The sequence below is a fragment of the Periplaneta americana genome, chromosome 9 (assembly GCF_040183065.1).
Source record: "Periplaneta americana isolate PAMFEO1 chromosome 9, P.americana_PAMFEO1_priV1, whole genome shotgun sequence".
In the NCBI taxonomy this organism is placed as follows: Eukaryota; Metazoa; Arthropoda; class Insecta; order Blattodea; family Blattidae; genus Periplaneta; species Periplaneta americana.
The window spans coordinates 66,793,203-66,814,778 of NC_091125.1; the positions used below are offsets into that span (position 1 = coordinate 66,793,203).

The following is a 21,576-nucleotide window of genomic DNA, read 5'->3' on the forward strand; positions in this document are numbered from 1 at the left end:
ACTTCAAGCTGTTCTTTCCTGAAGCTGTTTTATGATCACTTAACACGTGCAAATGTAGCTTCGTAGAAGGATGGACGTCTTAGTAATGTGCGTTCATCTCCTGTCGACAGAAGAGAAAAAGCCGTATGCATTTTATTAACAAATCTATAATACCGTGAGAAATTTCCTTACTACATTTCGCAACATTTCCATGGTCTGCTTGACGCCGTGTATCTACCATGACAGTTGGTTCGAATTCCCCTAGAATACAGATGTTCATATTAAACTCTACTATTGTACTACAGGTACTTTAAATACCATGATAGTTGGTTCGAATTCCCCTAGAATACAGATGTTCATATTATACTCTACTATTGTACTACAGGTACTTTAAATACCATGATAGTTGGTTCGAATTCCCCTAGAATACAGATGTTCATATTATACTCTACTATTGTACTACAGGTACTTTAAATACCATGATAGTTGGTTCGAATTTCCCTAGAATACAGATGTTCATATTATACTCTACTATTGTACTACAGGTACTTTAAATACCATGATAGTTGGTTCGAATTCCCCTTGAATATAGATGTTCATATTATACTCTATATTGTACTACAGGTACTTTAAATAAAGTTCCAGCATCGATCTAACTGTCCACACCTGTGGAGTAACGGTCAGCGCGTCTGGCCGCGAAACCAGATGGCCCGGGTTCGGACAAGTTACCTGGTTGAGGTTTTTCCGGGGTTTTCCCTCAACCCAATACGAGCAAATGCTGGGTAACTTTCGGTGCTAGACCCCGGGTTCATTTCACCGGCATTATCACCTTCATTTCACTCAGACGCTAAATAACCTGAGATGTTGATACAGCGTCGTAAAATAACCCAATAAAATAAATAAAAATCGATCTAACTTCGTGTCACAAAAGTTACGCCCTCTGTACGTCCATTTGATTAAAGATACAGAGAAGTATATATATCTCTCTCTCTCTCTTGCAGGCTCTCTCGTTACTACTTTCTCTTCTTGGTAAGTTTTCAATGTCACCCCTTTTAAGGGGACGAATCCTGTGCACAATATGAATGGAAAAGTCCTCTACCATTTTGTTTGTCTGCGCTTAGATTCCTCAGAAATAATTATTTACATAATAATTTTGTATCAAATTATTTGTTAAGGTCATGTTGAAATACACATTTTATAAACGTCATTTACATTAGATTTCTCAGTTCCAACAAATATTTTTCATAATGTTCGCTCATGTTTTCAGTGTAAGAGTATTTTAGTACTTTTAATTATTAATAAATCACTTTAAGTATTGGATGTTCGGTAACCCCGTTACCGAAATGTACAAATGCGCTTCACTCTAGGCCCGAGTACCGTAGGACGTAGGTGATAAATCTTTTGCCGAACGGAGCGTGCAGCAGGTTGTTTGTTTATATCTTCTCTCCGTAACATTCTGCCGGAGCGGTGACCTCTTTATATTTAATATTTAGTTCCTTTGACAGGTACAAGTTTCTTACTAATTAGATTTTAGCTTTTTTTTGTAAAGTTATCTTTTATTTATTTGTTTAAGTTATCCTGTGCCTCGAACCTGACTGTCGGGTCGATAATGTAGGCGGATGTAGAGCCTGGTGGAATGGCAAGCATGTCAATTCGCCGACAGGATCTCTCTTGAGAAATGCCATAGACTTCTTCATGTACAGTGAGACCTTTCTTTCTCAAGGCTTCGGCACTAATGGACCTGATTCTGTGATGTCTAGAGTTCCGCAGCTTCTCACTGAAAGGACAGGCACCCAAAACGTGGCCAAGAGTTTCAATCTCACTGACGCACCGACGACAGTGGTTTCCGTCTCGGGACCTTTCTGGTATAGTAAGCAGCGGGCAAACGATAGCTGTCATTTTAAGAGCTAGTCTCCATTCACTGCTAGTGAGACAATCAGGTTGTCGGATCCATTTATTGGCGGGAGTGAACTCCTTATAAAGGATAACGCCTTTCCCTTTCTGATTTAAACAGCATCAAGATTGAAATGCTCGCTCCCTGAGCTCTTGTCTCAATTTTTTTTACTTGAAGTGAATCACAAGAGATGCTTTGAAATCCAAGCTTATTTAAACAAACCACAATTTCATTAGACAAGTTGCGACAAGTCTATTTACATAGATCGTTGTAAGCTCTGACATGCATTGATATGCTGCAAAAAAAAAAAAAAAAACTTCCCAGCTAGAGTTAAATAGTCCCAATCTCTTGTATTTTCTGCCAGCATAAAGCATGTTGTCTGGCGTATCGGTGGGAAGTGCAGTATTTCCTTCAACGTGGTTTTAATGACAACATTGACATCAGAAAGAAATTTGTCCGATATTTTATTCAGTGGTGTTGTCTGAAACTGATAAATCAGAGTAGGGCAGATGTAGTAGCTGCATAACACAGAATAATTTTGATGGTGATGTAATACAGGAGTTGAAGCAAGGATATCTAGTTTGTTTTTTAACTTTTCCGTACACTTGGCTGCATCAAATACAGTAGAAATGTGGTAACTTACACCGAGATATTTTATATTTTCTTCTGGTGCAATTGACAGAATTTTGGCCAGAAATTAAGTCAAGGGGTTTATAACACTTTGATAAGACAGTAATAGAGGTGTCGGTATCATAAAGTAATACTTTTCTTTTATATAATTAGTCAAATCATTTATATAGAATAAAAATGTGAAAGGTCCAAGCACAGAACCTTGAGGTACTCCCATATTTAAATTAAACGCATCAGAAAGAGTACCATTAATGTTTACACATATTTTACGATAACACAAATACGATTTCAGAAATGCTAAAAACCTAAGGCTTCTAATTTTATACAAATATAATTAATATTCAAATTATATCAAATGCATTGGATAAATAAAACATAAAACAGCTATATGTTTATCTTTATCAAGGTTTTATAAATATAATTATTAAAATCTTAAAGAGAAGTTTTCGCAGGTTTACCAGGGAGAAAACCATGCTGATCACAAGTAATTAAATTAAATTTTAACAGAAAATCTAACATTCTATTTTATATCAGACCTTACATCACTATTGAAGATTTAGAATGTGGATCAATTCAAGAGTTATACAAAGTAAAGGAGTAAATAAATATGTACATGAGAAAATAAGCACCTATATATATATATATATATATATGCAACAAAATAAAATATAAATAAATAAGCAAATGAGTAAATAAATACATAATTGAGTAAGTAAGGAAATGAGTAAATAAATAAATAAACACATAAACAAAGGAAGAAATAGAAAGAAACAAGGAAATAAATAAACAAATTAATTAAATAAATAAAGTGTATAGTTCTCCACATTGAAATAAATACGTACAAGCAAAGCATATAAGTCCAAGTAAGTCTCTTACCTTGTTACCTTTTTTTACGGAGGAGGGGCTGAAGACTTGCACCGCAGCTGGAGAGTTATTGAGATAAGTCCGTGGAACAGCATTTATGTAAGTGTCGTGATTCACTGTTTGGTGCCACCTATCGATTGAGCTACACATCACCCAAGTCCGACAGAATCCGCTACGAAGGCCCTCCATCCTCTTGGAGGCTCTGCACCTTCCTCAGATAGATGCCATCGGTATTTAAGACACTGTACTACATCCTGCTGCATCCTCGGTAGACCTGAAACTATTGCAGGATGATGTCTGAACTTGAAATATGAAGGCATAGAGAGTCCCAAGTCCAATTCAATTGCTTGAGGCGAAAACCTTTACCAGGTAACTTGTCCCAATCAGATTTGAACCTAGGATCGAACCCGCAACCTCGAGCACAGATCGTAGATGGATTGTAGTAGTTTAAACACTAGGTAGGCTGACTATTATTGTATTGTTTCACTAGCAGTCCGGCAAGAGATGTAGCCTACTTCATGTACGATGGTGCCCCTGCTTATTTTAGGCTTAATGTCCGTGAACCCTGGATGAACGTTGTCCTGATCACTGGGTAGGTAGAGGTGGACCAAATGCTTGGCCTGCACGCTCACCTGATCTAAAGTCGCTGTACCTTTTTGGGTATTTAAAGTCGTTTGTATACTCAACTTCTGTGGAGGATGAAGCAACACTTCATGCAAGAATTGTGCGGGGTTGTCAAACAATACGCTCAACACAGGCATTTTTATCGTGTTCGTACCTCAATCAGACGACGAGGAGAAGCCTGTAGTATGGCAAAGAATGGGCATTTTGAACACCTCTTGTGAGGCACTGAACATGGTGCATCATTTTAAAACTAAACTGGAGCTAGTAACATACTTGGTTGTCTGATAACTGATTAATAATGATTTTCCGAACCCATGTTTATATAACATTTTTTATCATCTACATGTGTGGAATCCAACTCTGAAATTTTGACGTGTATTTTTTTAACACTGTATAGGGCAACGCAGAAGGAATTCAAGACAAGAGGCCCACAATCTACTTCCAGTAATAGTGAGAGAAATTCTGTCGGGAATCGAATTCGGATTCGCTGTTTTAGTAGCAGAAAATCTTCTTATTAAGAATATAAAACAGATTGCGCACGTAAGGAAATAACAATTATGGAAAAATAAAGGACAGTTTAATGAACATTTACAGAAATTTGTAAGAGAATATAAAAAAGTATGAAATATTTGAACTTGGTGTTATATATTTGGTGTAAATGTATTGTAGGACGATATTCATTCACTACCATGCTGCGTAACATCTGCAAATATGCAATGTGTCATTGCAGAAAGTACAGTATAAAGCTAAAGGAAGTTGGGTTAGCAGTTGGGTTATGCGTGACTCACCTCCTCCGACAGGTAGTAAACAAGTTAATTATCTCTTGACCCACAATTGTAATACTGCATGCCTGCTTACTTGACTTTTCTACAAATATGTCGATAGTACGTAGGCTGTGAATCGCCATCAGTGGCAGCAAGTTGAAATTGGAACGAAACCTCGACCTAATTCCTCAGATTATGATGGTGACGATACATTATAACAAGTTTATTTTAATGTTTATTTTATTTCACTTATTCGTTACATATTTAATACTTTACTTATTTACTTAATTTTGCTTACGTTCATTTAATTATGAGTATTTATCAATCGAAAACCTATTATTTCCTTCCCTACTTACATAACGTATTTGACAATATTATATTCCTTCATTCTTCTTTCCTTTTCTTCCTTTCCCTTCATTATCTTCCTTTTATCCCTCCCTTCCCACCTCTTTACCTTTTCCTTCCCGGTTGTTTACTCCTACCTTCCCGTCTCTTTACACCTCCCTTATGGTCTCTTAACACCTGTCTTCGCAGCTCTTTATCTGTCCCTTCGAGTTTCTTAAACCCTACCTTAGCGTCTCTTTTCCCCTTCCTTTTTTCTCACCTGTTCATTCTTCCTTCTCGACTCTTTCGCCACCCTTCCCCTCTTTCTCCTTCCCTTCTAACCTCTTTCTTTCTCCCTCGTCGTCATTTTCACCATCACTATTCAACTCTTTCCCCCTTCCTTCGAGGCTCTTTCTCGTTTCTGTCCTTACCCTTCTAGACTCTTTTTTCCCCCTTCCTTCACGGTTCTTTTCCCTTCAGTTTTCGTCCCTTCTTTCCTCACTTATCGTTTCCCTTTCCCTTATGTTTCTTTCCCCTCCATTATCGTTCCTTTCCCTCCCTTCTCGACTCTTTTATCTCTCACTTCTCATCTAGTTCCCCCTCCCGCATCGTCTCTTTTCCCCTCTCTTCTCATGTCTTTCCTCTCTTCGCGGTTCTTACTCCTCCCCTTCTTGACTCTTCCCCCTACCCTTCTAGTCTTTTCCCCCCTCCGTTCTCGTCTCTTCTTCTGTTTCCTTCTCATCTCTTTCCCCTTCCCTCCTCAACTCTTTTCCCTTCCCTTCTCCTCTTTCACCCCTTTTCCTCTCTTTCTCTTACTCTCTCGTCTCTTCCCCCTACATCTTCTTCTTCACCTCCCTTCTCTTCTCTTTCGCCTCTCTTTTCTTGTCCCTTTCTTCTACACATCTCTTTTCTTTCTTCATTCCTTCCTTCTTTCTTCTCTCCTCTATATCCTGCTTTCATCTTTCTTCCCTTCCACACACATCCGTCTTTCTCCCTTAATATTTTCCTTGCGTACCTTTCTCATTCAGTTTTCTTCCTTGTTTATCTTGTTTTCCTGTTTTGTTAATTGAAATTGTCGACGAAAGTGAAGACGAGTTGAGACCCGACGAAAGTGGAGACGAGTTGAGTCGTCGATAGTGGAGACGAATAGAGTGTCGATGGTCGAGGCGAAATTTGGAAAGTCGGGGGAAAATGGAGGCGGGTAGGCCTATGGAGTCTAAAGAGGATGCGAGTAGGGAGTCGACGAAAGTGGTGATGAGGAGATCGAAGTGGCGAGATAAAGATGTGAACTCAGAATGATTGTGTAAATTAAGAAGCTTAATATTTATTTAGCAACTGGTACTGATATCAGCATGTTTGTATTTTATTAAACTTGTAGTAGCAGACTAACTTTGTATAATTGTTTTTTCATTAAGGAACTTCTTTTTATTTAACGAGGAATGTCTGAACTTCATTTACTGCCTCATTTTACAGAGCGACTTTGTGCATAGCTAATTTCGTATTCATTGGCGTTGTTCTTTAGTTTTTTCCGGTTAACCCTACAGTGTATTCTAATTAGTTTAACTTAGTATCAGTGTTAGGGAACGGTGATATTTTGACATAGGGTTGCGATTTTTTAAATGGTTAAGGTACAGTAGTGTGCTTTCGTTATATGCGGGAGTTGCGTTCCTGGAAATAGCCGCTTATTGATGAATGTTTGAGTTGAGTTGAATTTTCAAAAATTCTTTATAATTTCCTTGTAGCATAAGTTATAAGGATATTTACCGAGCGGAAGCCTGGCCGTGTTTACATAAAACACGAAAGACAAAAGTGCATAGAACGAGACCGACTACACTGTTGATAATACAGTAAATCAAAATAAGCTTCATAGTTCTCATTTAGATTTAACAATATTTCTTCAGGGAGCGAATTTGCAAAGGTGATAAATTGTGTATGATCAAGCATACTCAAAAGCTTTAAGTTGCAATTTTCAGCAAACTCTTGAATAATATCAATTCCGATAATGTGCAGGATTTCATTGAACAATCGCCATATACAATTTTCTTATCCTCTCCAGGGATTGCATCCAGCCGTGATCTTTCAGACTGAGTATAATTTTCAGCAACAAAATCATTCATGCTTTCCCAAAATTCTTCAAAGTAATTTCTCAGTCCTTGCTTGTACTCCTCGAAATTATGAATTTTGATGTACAAAAAGCAACATTTGTTACTTTTTTAAACATAATATCAGAGTGTGGGGATATTGCAGCGAATAATATTACCAGAAAACAAAACCAAAATAAAAAGAGTCCTCGTACACAAACGATAGCTTTGTGCTCCCATTCACAATCTTCATTATCCATTATTGATTCAAATAAACATTCCAACTGTGATGATTTAGAGAAAAAACTCGAAAATCCAGCAAGATTAGTGGAGATCACTTTTACTTGTTTCATAAAATTGACAAACAAGGTTTAATAAATTTGTACGCGTAGCGTACACAAAAATCGCTGACTTAAGTGGCTGCGAAATTTTGCATGTAAATCATTATGTTCTCCGACCATCACAGCCACTCGATCGTAGGTTTGAGCAGTAAGTTTATCGTTTCAATCAAAATCGTTAATGACTTCGAGAGCATGTTCAAGGACAGCATTTGCAAACTGTCCATGCTGACGTCTGTGCATTTTAAACCTCCTTCAATGTTGCCATCTTCTGTTACATATCGCAGAATTGAACATAACTGTGATTTCATGCTATGTCAGAGCTCTCATCCAGAATTAAAGCTACGAACGGTGCTTTACAATCCTCTTTCCTAATTTTATTATACATGACTTCTCCCACTGAAAATATTAAGTCGCTCTGAAATTTCTGAATTGAAAGTGAAATGCCACGAAACATAATACAGTATTCTAAGTATGTTTTCAGTAAACTGTCGTGCCTTGCAATCTCATTAAAAAAATTGCCTTTATTCTTTGAGAATTTACTCTCGTCATGCCCTCTAATGCAAGACCTAATTTTCCAATACCCTTATAGAATGGCCAAGAATTGTTCTGTTCTGTCAAACAAGTTCGCTATGCTTTTCAATAGAAAGCCTATGTTGATCACTTAAAGCAAATTCAATACTTAGGGTTTTGCCAAAGAAATGCCGTTGTTTTTCCACACTTATTGTGACATGCAGAGTCTTTGTGTCGTTTCCTGGATCTGTAAATATTATTTAAATCACTATAATCTGTATCATTCACACAGATTCTTCATGAGAAAATAATAAAAATAATAAATAATACTCATTCCTACACATCTACAGCCAGTTTTATCATCATTAACAACATAGAAGTTCCCGGTTCGGAAATCTTACCTGCAGATGCGATTCTTAAATCACATAGGCTATTCTGTCTCCTGAAATTTGTGGCAAAATTACACATTTAGGGCCTACAGTTATTATAGGCTAACTTAAAAAGCACTATAAATAAAATACAGCTCTCACACTGTATTACTGTTAGTATTAACGAAATATCGATGGCCCAGAACCAGACTGTTCCAAGTCTATTTTACTATTTTTTTTCAGGAGAGTTATTTTAAGCTCCTGACATTCAAAGCTTCATGAAACAATTTGGAATATCTCCATGGCAACCTTATGAAGAGGAATATTTACAATTTTGTTCGATTCATATATGAAGACAAGAACTGGAACACAACGAAACACAAATTTCTTTCTTATAAAAAGTTGGACTTAGAACAGTCTGGTTCTCAGCCATCGATATGTCATGCAACGGAGTTATAAAACACATAGAAAAATGGAATGTAAGAACACGCGCGTCGCCAAAGCCGGAACCTAAATCACATCCCTCGCACACGGTATAAATGACGTTCTTCCACTCAATAGTCGCCTGTATTCATATAGTAGCTCAACTGATGCGACGGATACTATCACATTTTGTCACGCAGGCGCGTAGTACACCATATGGATGTATGAATGACTGATGGAACGCATAATCCAGCTATGCCTGCAGAATATCATCGAACAGACGAGAAGAGTTGATGATCGCATGCATTCGTACACCACCACAGCCTCAGCGACAGAGAGAAGTGGGGTCCGCCCTGGGCAGACACGGGCAGCGTCAGGGCGCCCTAGCCCTCAAACGCTGTGTTGGAATGGTCTGATGTTCATTATGTTCATTATACTTTTGTGATAATATTTACGATTTTAAGCCAGATTAAATTACTCGTAATTTCTTACAATTTTTATTTTAGGTTAGCTTTTATGTATTAAATTGTTTTTAATTATAACCAGCAAGGATTGATTATTTCTGGGTGTGCATTTAACACCTTATATCAGCGAAGCAATCCCTATATTTATATTACAGCGTACGTTTTGTCTTTTTGACCCGAGCATGGTTAGAAGAATGGAACGCTCTCCTTCGCTTTAGGTGCACGCCTCGCTTATTGTAAACTTCATGTTCCCTAGATATATCACTTCTACTTCCATTGCAGTAACATGTACAGTAAATCATTTGAACGTAAATGCCATAGTACTGCTTGAATTTTAATGACGAGGAAAGGTCATCATATAGGCCTACCTTGTGGTGTCGAATGCATTTCAAATGATTATTATTATTATTCTTCGGATGTTCATCCAGCCAACAGAGAGAAGACTTGCATATAGAGAATACAGTGACCGTATCGGACACAATAGTTAGTAACGTATAAGCGAGTAGTTTGTAAATTGCTCATTAAACCGTAATGGAAGCGTAATGCTGCATCACAAAAGAAAAGAATTACAGATGACGAAAATTAATGCTTCTGCGTCCTGTCAAAATTGAGAAGTCCGCCAGCACCTAATCTCAAGTTTTTTTGTGGTTGTTGGGAAAATATAAATCTGTATAGGAATGGAAAGTCTTCGCATGTCCGAGTTTCGGGTTATTTCACAAGTTGCAACGGATTAAGTTATTACATTTAGGTCTTCATTTGCAAATCTTTTGAACATAGGCATAAGAGAAATAATGCACAGGCTGAATTTTTATTGCAGTGTTATGAACCTTTCGTAAAAAGTGTATCAAAACTTTGTAATGATTAAGATAGAGGGGAAAAAATGTTACACCCTAAATAATGAAATAATAAGTCGGACGAGATCATAGTTCGGGGTTTTATCGGAGTTCTTTCTTTTCCCCTTATCTACAGGGTGTAAGGGATAGGCTATCTACAGATGTAAGGGGTGGGCTATCTACAGGGTAAGGGGCATAAGTGCCGTCCTTTTCACAGTCGTCGGGGACGGTAAACAGAATCAAAAATGTCCCTACAACATAGAGTCAAACCTTAATAGTTTTCCCAGGAAAAAAATATTTTATTTGCGCTATACTGCTTACATCGTTAGTAAAATTACAAAAACAATTACATCAGTAGGTATATCTAGCAAAGAGTTAATATTAGTTTAAATAAATATTTGTGTGTTATATTACGTTTTCAACCAATCAATCAATCTTGTTTATTTGTCAAAATTACAATATCGTAATTATACACAAGGGTCAATAAAACAGATTAAAATTCCATGTTCATATGGCTGTCAAAAATTCATTTATACGATAAAAAGGATTATCTAAAAGCCATTTTTTAAACAACTTTAAATCTAAATAAGCTGATTGGGCATTCTTAGGCAATCAATTAAACATATCTAAAGAAATAACACTGAACCATTTCTTGATCTTTGTCAACCTGACTGTAGGTGTTACAATATAATGATTATTTCTAGTACAATGTTTGTGAAGCTGGGATTGAGAAGCATGACTTTAAATTGATCTTGATATAGACTAAAGAGTCATAAATATATTGATTAATTACAGTAAGAATATTAGCATTACGAAATAAAGGTCGACAATGAGCATTACAAGATGAAATAGTAATAATACGTAATGCTTTTTTTCTGCAAGATTAGAATACTATTGACATTTGCACCGTTACCCCACAAACGAATACCATAATGGAATACACTATGGAAAAATGCATAATATGCTTGTTTCAAATATATACTAGATACAAGAGCTTTTAATTTACACAAGATAAATTACACGAGATAACCTTTTGCACACAATCGCAATGTGACCCGCCCAAGTAAGTTTTAAATCTAGTGTAATACCCAGAAGTTTAACTTCTGAAATCATTTCATCAGGAACATGATTTAATGAAAATAGTATCCGCTGAGTTTTAGATCTATTAAGTTTCAATCCATTGGCTTCAAACCAACCATCAACAACACATACATAGGGATCCATTAATAAAGACAGATGATGTATGTCATACGTAGTAGACAAAAAGGACTGTGGAATACTTTATATTAAAAGATAGATCATTAATAATAATAATAAGAAACAATAGAGGACCCACAACAGATCCTTGAGTAACTCCAATATTAACATTAACAGCATTAGAAAATTCCCCATTAATGCATGTAATTTGAGTACAATTATTTAAATAAGATCTAATGAGGTCCAATTCTTTGCCCATGACTCCATAGAAGTGAAGTTTGGAACAGATGGTTTCATGAGAAACACAATCAAAAGCCTTGGACAGATCACAAAGTGTAGACATGGTACTTTCATGCTTCTCAAAACCAGTAACAACAGAATCCACTAAATAATTAAGTGCATCAAGGGTGGATAATCCTGATCGAAAACCATATTGTGAATTGGAAAATAGACTATTAGATTCAAAATGCAGAATCAACTGCTTATTCATGATAATTTAAATTATCTTACAAAAACAGGAACTATTGATATAGGTCTATAATTTTCCATTTTAGAGGGATCACCTTTTTAAAAACAGGAATGGGTTTAGTTACCTTAAGGATTCAGGGAAAACACCACTTGATAAACACCCATTAATACAACAAGTTAATGGTTCAATGATGGAATAAATAATAGACTTAATAAAGTCACTACTAATATCATACAAATCTTTACATTTAGAATTTTTGAGATCAAAAATTATTTTTATAACTTTTTCTTGAGTAACAAATTTCCATTTAAAATCTGTTTCAATTATGAACCAGTGTTAAAAACATAGTCCATAGAAGTCGCATTACAGCAATTAACTGTTTCTGAAATATGTTTAGCAGAATTTATGAAAAAATTAAACTTATTAAAGTCATCAATATTAAATCCATAGTCGCAAATGTGATTAGAATTATTACATTCAGTATTTATAACATGCCAAGCCGCTTTGCATTTGTTCGAAGATGAATCGATATAAGATTCATTAAATTTACGTTTCACCTCCTTTATGGCCAATGCATACTCCTTTTTAGCGCCAGTATATAAAACTTTGACATCAGTAATATTAACTTTATAATTGTCGATAAACGATCTTTTAAAATACTTAAATTCTTGTAATACCAACCCAACTTTTGTTTACGAGTTTTCATCATCAGCATCATGGATTAAGCCTTATAAGGCTCGTTCCGGTTTCATTTTTTTAACACTGTTCAGCCCATCTTGTTTTCGGTCTACCAACATTTCTTCTACCTAGCCTATTAGGTTATAGTTCATCATCAATTTCGGTATGCGGTCTGCTTCCATTGTTTGTATACGTTGTTCGCAATCGTTTCTATATTGTTTTATTCTATCTATTAATTTTAAAATGCTTAGTTCTCCCCTTATATCTTCACTTCTTTTCTTATCCAATAAGGTGTAACCTGCAACAGATCTCAGAAATTTCATCTTTGATGCTTCTATTCTTCTTTCTTCTTTTTTAGTCAAGATCCAAAATTCAGACCCATAAAGCAACATTCGCACTGCCATTACCTTATAAAATTTAATTTTAGTTTCTTTTCTAATAATTTTTAGGGATCTATTAATGACACCGCATACATAGCTGAATTTATTAATCTTGTTTTGAATATCTTCATTCTTCATATAAGAAATGTTGCACCCAAGATAATTGAGACAATTTAACTGTTCAATAATTTTTCCTTCCAAGACAATTTTGGCTCTTAATGTATCTGCTCTTCTAAATGCTAAAACTTTTGTTTTGTTAATTGAAATATTTAAGCTAAAACGTTTACTTACATTATTTAATTGAAGTAGAGCCCTCTATGCTCCGTTTTCAGAACTAGATATTAAAACTTGGTCCTCCGCAAAGAGCAATGTATCTAAGAATATATATATATATATATATATATATATATATATATATATATATATATATATATATTTTAAATGTTCATTTAAATCCAACCGCCATTACATTATGATTTTGTCAATATAAATATTGAAAAGTGACGGTGAAAGTGGACTCCCTTGTCTTACTCCTTTATTTATTGTTTCTGCTATATTCTTTCTTTCCATTGATGTCTTGATGTCGTTCCAATTACAATTTTATTCTGAACGTATAAACTTTTAAAATTGCTGATATTAAATGTTATAGAATACCTTTCTGTTTCATTATGATCCATAGTTTGTTTCTGCAAACATTGTCAAATGCTTTTTCATAATCTACAAAAATCATGTATGTTGGTAGATTATGTTCTCTATGTTTCTCTAGTATTTGATTTATGGTGAATATACAATCGGCACAAGATCTTCCTTTCCTAAATCCATTTTGATTTTCTGAAAACATGGTTTCTATTATGATATTAAGTCGAGCTTTTAATAGTGACGCATATATTTTATAGCATGTATTCAAAATGCTTATTCCTCTATAATTAGAGCAATTTTTCTTATCTCCTTATATATTGGACATATTTTCCCTATTCTCCATTCTTCAGGTATGTGTCCGTATTTCCAACATATGTTCATCAAATACAGTATAACAATCTGTATTTCAGTGGTAATGAAGTATATTTTATTAATTCGTTGTTAATATTATCTGTTCCCGGGGATTTTTTATTCTTAAAATTGTTAAGGGCTAATATTAATTCATCAAAAGTAATAGGATCTACGTTTTCATCTATTACGAGTTTTGTTTGCATTAATATTATTCTCACTAACATGTGTAACAGGGAAAAAATAGTTGAATTCATATAAAAAGACAGCAAAAGAAGTGTCAAAATTGCACTTAATATTGAAATTAAATATGCTATTCCAATCAATAGAATATAAATAGTCCATAAAAAATAGCATGTTGTTGTTACTAAATTTACGTACGATACTTGTCTTAGGTAAATTAGTATTGGACATACAAAATACAATTTTAGTGGACAAACCATTGTGATCAGAAAAAGGAACATTAAAAATAGCAGAACTTATTAAAGGTCTAGATGTATTGGTAACAATGTTATCAAGACAAGATTTCCCCGTAGTAGGGTTGGTATTTGTGCAGTAACAATTAGCAGCTCTTAAAATGTTTAAAAATTGTAATGTAAAATTCGTATTAATATTAACATCTATATTAAAATCACCACATAACACATAGGGCAAATTAAAAGAACTTAGTAGTAGTACTTCCGCAGTAGTGGACGAGTTTACGCATCGAAATGGTTCCACCTGTAAAGGCTGGTTCACAATAAACCGGGAACGGAAACGACAACACGAGAACGAGAACGGAAAATAAAAATACAACACAATACATTTATTTTAACAATATTTCCGTTATCGTTCCCGTGTCGTTTCCGTTCCCGGTTTAATGTGAACCATCCTTCAGTCTTCCCGCCACGGAAAGGTGACGGAGACAGAAGATTGCAATTCTGTGAGGCAATGAACAACCTCTGCGATATACATTCTAATTTCACATCAACCTTCAACTCGCCGTAACTCGGTAACCAGTAAAGATTTTGAATAGCGGCGGCTTTTAAAAGTAATTTTCATTCTTCCTCAACATCTCTCGCTTTGATCCCCTGTCTAACGTTCAAAATAAAAAAAAGTTTGCCGCTAACCAACTTTTGAAGGCGTTAATGTCTATTTTGAACAAATTACTTCGAAATTACTATGTTATTCTCACTTTTAAAAACAATTTTGATTTCGAATTTTTTTTTTGTATGCTTTCCTTAGACATAGACCTATCAATCCTAAAAATACAAGTGCGAGTAATTGACTATCATAGGAGTTACGACATGACAAATGTTTGGAATCATCTTGGTCGTGGCAGGATCTCCTTGCGTCTTGGATGAGAATGCAATCCAGATGACGTCATGCGCAGTAGAGGACGAGTTTTCGCATCGAAATGGTTCCTTCCACCTGTCAGTCTTCCCTCTACGACACGCGAAACGAACGTTATCGCGGCCTTGGCCATTAATTCATGGGCTATCTGCAGTTGAACTGCGTGGCCTTCACTTGCTTCCAGGAAAGTGCTACTTCCTCTACTGGAAGCCGCGACCAATCTTTATTCAAAGAAAACGCCCAACCCAGGGTCAGCCGAAGTCTTGCAGGTACAACTTCATTTGCTCGTGTCCTGAAGTTTGTTGTTGCCATCGGAAGGTACTATTCTTCTTTTTCTTCTTTTCAAGTTCAAGGATGAGACAGACTTGTCCGCTTCGGCTTCACAGGTTCTTCCAACCCTTCCTCGGGCGCCCTATTTTGTGGGATAATACTGTATTTTCAACACCTCTCACGGTATAACAGACATTACAACTGAAAAATGATTTTCACGAAAGTTATACTTTCTCATTATGCGTTTTACGCGTTTATATTATGAATAATTCGATTCCTTTGACTTTATACTGTTGAGATCTTTGCAAATACAATATTTTAGAGTTTATTTTCTTGAACTGTTATGCAGAAGACGTGTATATCTAAATGCACCAAGATAACGAGTTTTACTGCACTATCTTTTCTGAGACCAAACATAAAATGCATTGTGTATAACCCCAAAATAAAGAGATACATGTTCATTTATAATTGCAAGATCCAAATACTATAGTAACTACATTTACATAAAATACCTAGCTGTTTAAGTTATAAAACTGACAACCCACCGACGTAGTTCAGGCAGTAGCGAATTTGGCTGCTGATCCGAAGTTGCGCTTGGGCGTGGGTTCGATTCCCGGTTGGGCTGATTATCTGGTCGGGTTTTTCCGAGGTTGCCCTCAACCGTAAGGTGAATAGCAGGTAGTCTATGGCGATTCTCGTCCTCATCTCGCGAAATGCCATCTCACTATCATCAATTCCATCGACGCTAAATAACCAAGTAGTTGATACAGCGTCGTTAAATAATCAAGTAAAAAAACTGTCAACTTCTACCATATATTCGCACAATAATAACCATGTTTGTATCCCCTAGGATGGCTGGGTGGTCAAACTTTAGGGCCTGGCACTCAGGCGGTCCAAGCTCGAGTCCTGGTCTGGCCTGATGTCAACGCAAGGAGGGGGCTGGTCTAGAGATGAGTTCGGTTGTCTGCTCGAACCCTCGGTATGAGTGTACTGTACTCCAACCACGAGACAGTCTCAGGGGAATGAGATGCAGCGGGGTAATGCTGTGAATGAATGTTGATGTCATAAGGTCACACACGTGGGTACACGCATCTCCATTGGCTAACTCTCAAAGCACAAACGATAACACGAATACACACATATTTATACTACCCTAGTTAAAAATTAGATCACGGTTAATCTCCTGGTCTTTTAATCCCTCTATACAGGAAATAACATATGCAGGAGAGCGCATGGTTTTCAAACTGACGTTATAACGGTAATATTATCTATCTACTTCGCTCTAATAGATGACGCAATAGTAAGCACATTCCTTTCACGGTTAATCTCCTGGTTGGAGAACAGTAGTCAGCCGGTGTGATCTGGAAATGCGCTTACTAGAGAGTTAGTGCGTGCTGTGTCTCAAAATACTGTATATGTACGTACGCGTACGTACAATAGCCAACATTAAGGAGGTACTGTACGGCGAAGGGACGAGCCGTACCGGAAGCAGATTGCTGCAGTAGCTTTGGTCGTCATCAGTTTGTGGTTACATTACAGACCTAACAACGTTCATGCCTATTGCACGAGTTACCCAAAATTATCTCCAGCATTAATAAAATAATAATCTCCGGAATTTAGAAGTGATCGCATAACTTTCGTATTTAATTTTATGTATTCGCGTCTTTATTATTATTATTATTATTATTATTATTATTATTATTATTATTATTATTATTATTATTATTATTAGGGACTTTGTTCCAGAAGGCTACAAAATTAAGTATTAGTGGACTGCGATCAGGAATTAGTATTGAATTATATGGAAACAGATGATACACTGACCACAAACTGAAGTCATTGTCGACGTCTGTCGCAACGCGTGATCGGTATCACCCACAGCACAACCACAGAATTTTCTCTGTCGGTGGTCGAGCGCAACTCTGACGTGTGCGACACGCCGATCACACGCCAACCACTCGCCGCCGACACCGTATACTTGGAAACGACAGACGCTTTTACACCGTATCTTTGGAAACGACAGACGCTTTCTTGGCAAATAGCAAGCTTGCGGTGTGTTTGTTTATGATCGATATGGACTTCAAGCGACCACAAAAAAGAAGTCCGCGTGTGGTCAGTTCCGCCGACAGCACAACCACAGAAAAACTGCAGAATAATCGCAAAGTTGTGGTCCGTGTGAGTTGAGCCTAAGTAGTCGATGCACGTGCTTTATCAAGTGAAGTACTTGATTGACGGCTCACGCGATTCACGTTTCGTAAAGTGGGGTAGAACGAAACATGGACCACTTTAACAATTAGTGCATTAATATTTTACAATTTACTCTTCACTCTACATTGATGAAACATCATTTACAATATTGCGCTGATGCACAGTGTTGTGTATTGCAATGCATATAGTAGGTCCTATTTTATTTCATAACACTATTGCCTACTTATTTTGTAAATTGTGTACAATACTGTAAATTATGTTTGATCACGTAAGCCTTCATTCTTTATGATAGTGTAATAGTGAAAATAGCGTATGTTAGTGTGCATCGTGTAAAGGGCTGTCAGATATTTATCATTTTCAAAATCCGATTGTCAGAAAGACTGCTTTTCGTCGCTAGAATGTGATCTTTCTTCAAATATTACATTTGTAGAACATTTATTTTTAATATATAAATTTTCCTTCATTATGTTAATCTTTCCATCGATCCAAACTGTCTTATTTAGCACTACATTGCAATTCTTTAACTCTTAGAATTGCATGTACAGTAGAGTCCAGATTGTCCAGATTGAACGGGCCGAGGGCAATCCCGATAAGCAAAAGTCCGGATAATACGAAGGGTGAGAGCGCTATGTGGTTTTTGATCCTGTAATCTTAAAAGGCCGGATCCAGTAATGTAGAAAGACATTACTCACATATAGATCTACTTACTGTAATACATGATTTTTATTCATAATGCAGTACAATATATAACTGACTTTAAAAACTTTTATTGTTCAATGTACCGCATATACGTACACTACTGTAATTAAAAATAAAATTATCCGGATAACACGGAAGGCCGGATAATCGGGACTGTACATATGCAGTTTGCTCGTGCTATTACTATTATTATTATTATTATTATTATTATTATTATTATTATTATTATTATTATTAATATTATTAGTATTTTATTATTCCATCGTTTTCTATATTGATGTTATTTATATTTTCCAGATATTTTATATGGTTGAGTGGAAGACAAGGCCTTGTAGCCTTAACTCTGCCAGTACCAGTAAAAATAAATCAAATAAATACATGAACAAATAATTTAAATTGTAGGAAAGATCATTGTAGTATCAATTTTTATTACTAGAATGCATTTTCAACAGTCTTCGAGATCTAGTTTTGAATTATGAACAGAACGTCAACTACAGTACACACAAGATATAAGTGTTCCCTCACAGTACCTGTGTCACATGCCAAATATGACGTGACATTAATGTAGTCTATGCACAACTAACCTTATCTCCGTACTCCCTGGGACAGATTACCAGAATACGGTCCTTTATTATTATTATTATTATTATTATTATTATTATTATTATCCCATGCTAAATTCCGAACTTCGGCATTTAATCTATCGTAAGTTGGCAGGTCTGATGTTACATGCACTCTGCAATTGTCAAGAAAGAAGTTAGACGTTTAGTTCCGTATTTCACCGATACGACTGAACGCTTGGTTGCACTATACACAAGATAGTAAACTAAACTGTTTGATGAGTTGATGGCACTTGTAATACATTTTAACTACTGTAATGTCTGCAGTTAGTATATCATAATAAATTATATGCGAACTAGCATGATATATAGTTTGTAATGTTGTTAAGTTACGTAACATAGTTATGTAATGCTGAGATTAAGTATATTCTATTGTGGAATACAATAATTACTTCTACACCTAACTGTCATTGTTAATTATAGAATTAAAGTTTAAGGGTGCTATTTATAGACATTTCGCTAGCCCACGCTACTAGCGTGCTAAACTAGCCCCGGTTATCGACTGGTTACTTGTACAGGATTCATATCATATCGCTAACACCGGTTTATGAATACGAAAAACGTAAGTTCGCTGATCATCCACCGGAAGCCAGCGCTAAGAATGTCTATGAATCCACGGCCCTTAGTTATCAAGAGTTTTCTGAAAAGCTTGCGACGTTTGCCAATTGAGCACGTCAGCGAAAAGTTTATGGGAGTTGCACACTATAATCCATATTAGTGCACAAACTGAAATTCGCTTCTATTACATACTGCAAACATCACATTACAAGTGTCCACAGATAAACTGAGTAGCGTGAACGATTAATATGTTTGCTTAGCTATTAACATCTCCAGATATGGTAGATTACTCCCTTCCTCTAGTCTACAAGGCTGTCATTCTGTGCCTGAGTTGGGAAACATGTAAGGCGCCATTCATTACCGCAATGATAGACGACGATGAACTAGCAGGAAATGTTTCTTGGTTCCTAACAATTTAAAATATTTTCCACGAAGACCTTTCTGGACTCTTGCGACTTATCGATGTGATGAATTGCTTTTGACACATAATATAAATGTTAAAGGCGCTGCTCATTCCCATTGAGATGGTAGAATGATGACAAGCACAAAATTTTTTTGATTCTTCGAATCCATTTTATATTGTCTCCGAAGATCTTTCCGAACATTGCTGGTCTAGCAGTGTGAAGAATTTAATTTGGCATATGGAAAGCGCTGTTCTTTCCCCACAGGAATGATAACAAGCAGAAAATATTATTTGGTTCTTGAACTCAAGATAATGCTGTTGAAGACCTCCCTGGTCTGCATTTGGTGCATACGAGCGTTCAGTTTGATGTCAGTCCTGAAACACTCGCATCAGACATGCTTGCGTTCATGGATTGATGATCCAGACATGTGCCGCGTCATAGTACACTCAAGGCCAGAGTGGTCACATTATTTATTTAGCTTAAGGGTTCAGCTTGCAGTGTGACAAATTGATAACTTTCTTTTAAAGTGCAAGTGTGTGTTAATTAAATTTTTACGGCAGTTCATTGATATGCAACCACACAAGTTCACACTAGAACCAGAATTGCTATATATGAACTCAGAGGCAATATGAGAAGGGAAATTGAAAGCATTACGTAAACATAACTTTTGTCTGTGAATAATAATTTCAATAAAACATGTCGGGAATATGTGAATGCAGACAGACATCACTTTAAACAACTTTTATAATACAGGTTAATACTCATATACACTAATAACAAATCGGTAACCAAAATTGTTCTGGTAAATTTCGCTTTTTCAAAAATAATTCGTGCCAACATGTATAGTTAATCATCCTGAGACCAAAAATAGCAGTTTTGAAATTTTTGTTTGTATGTCTGTTTGTCTCGATGTTTGTTACCATTTTCACGCGATAATGGCTGAACCGATATGTATATATGAAAATTGTAATATAAATTAGGTTTTGTTCTAACTTAGATTTTAGACTATATGGCATTCTAAACACTTTATTTAAAAGGAGGGTTAAAGGTGGCGTGAATTAAATAAATCGAAATATCTCGCATATTATTCATTTTTTGTTAAAAATATTACATAACAAAAGTTTCTTTGAAAACGATTTCCGATAAGTTTTATTCTATGAAAAACTTTGATAGGACTGATATTTAACGAGATACACGAAATTTTAAAATGACAGTGCGTTTTATCATTGCAGCCTCAGACTAATACGCTATAATGAAATTAAAACAAATGACTTCGTCTATAAAGGGCTTGCACAACAACAAACGGAAACTATTCATTTAACACTATTTTACACGGATATTTATTGCATGATGGGAATATATAAAATATGTTTATCAATATTAACATACAGAGAATGTTCGTGTGTTTGTATGAAGTAATCTCAGAAGCTACTTAACCAATTTGTATAATTATTATTTTACCATTGGAAAGTGTAGTTTCTATAGATGTACATAACGCTATAATGTTATTATAGTAACTCCACAGTGAATCGAGGACAGATAAGATTAAAATAGATTCTTATGCACAGAAAACTTGATATTCTGTATATTCGTTTCCTGTATTTCTTAAAATAATATTTATGTACCACATTCATTTTCATCTGAGAGAATTAACGAAGAACTAGAGTGTATAGAT

General features: G+C 35.7%; 1 long non-coding RNA gene across 1 annotated transcript in view; it reads right to left on the reverse strand.

Annotated features, from left to right (window-relative positions):
• Positions 1-21,576, reverse strand: part of LOC138705661 (uncharacterized) — a 211,965-nt gene that overhangs the window by 21,019 nt on the left and 169,370 nt on the right. The window contains exon 2 of the long non-coding RNA XR_011333717.1: positions 3,380-3,647. This is a non-coding gene — a long non-coding RNA (uncharacterized lncRNA). The remainder of the gene's footprint in view (positions 1-3,379; positions 3,648-21,576) is intronic.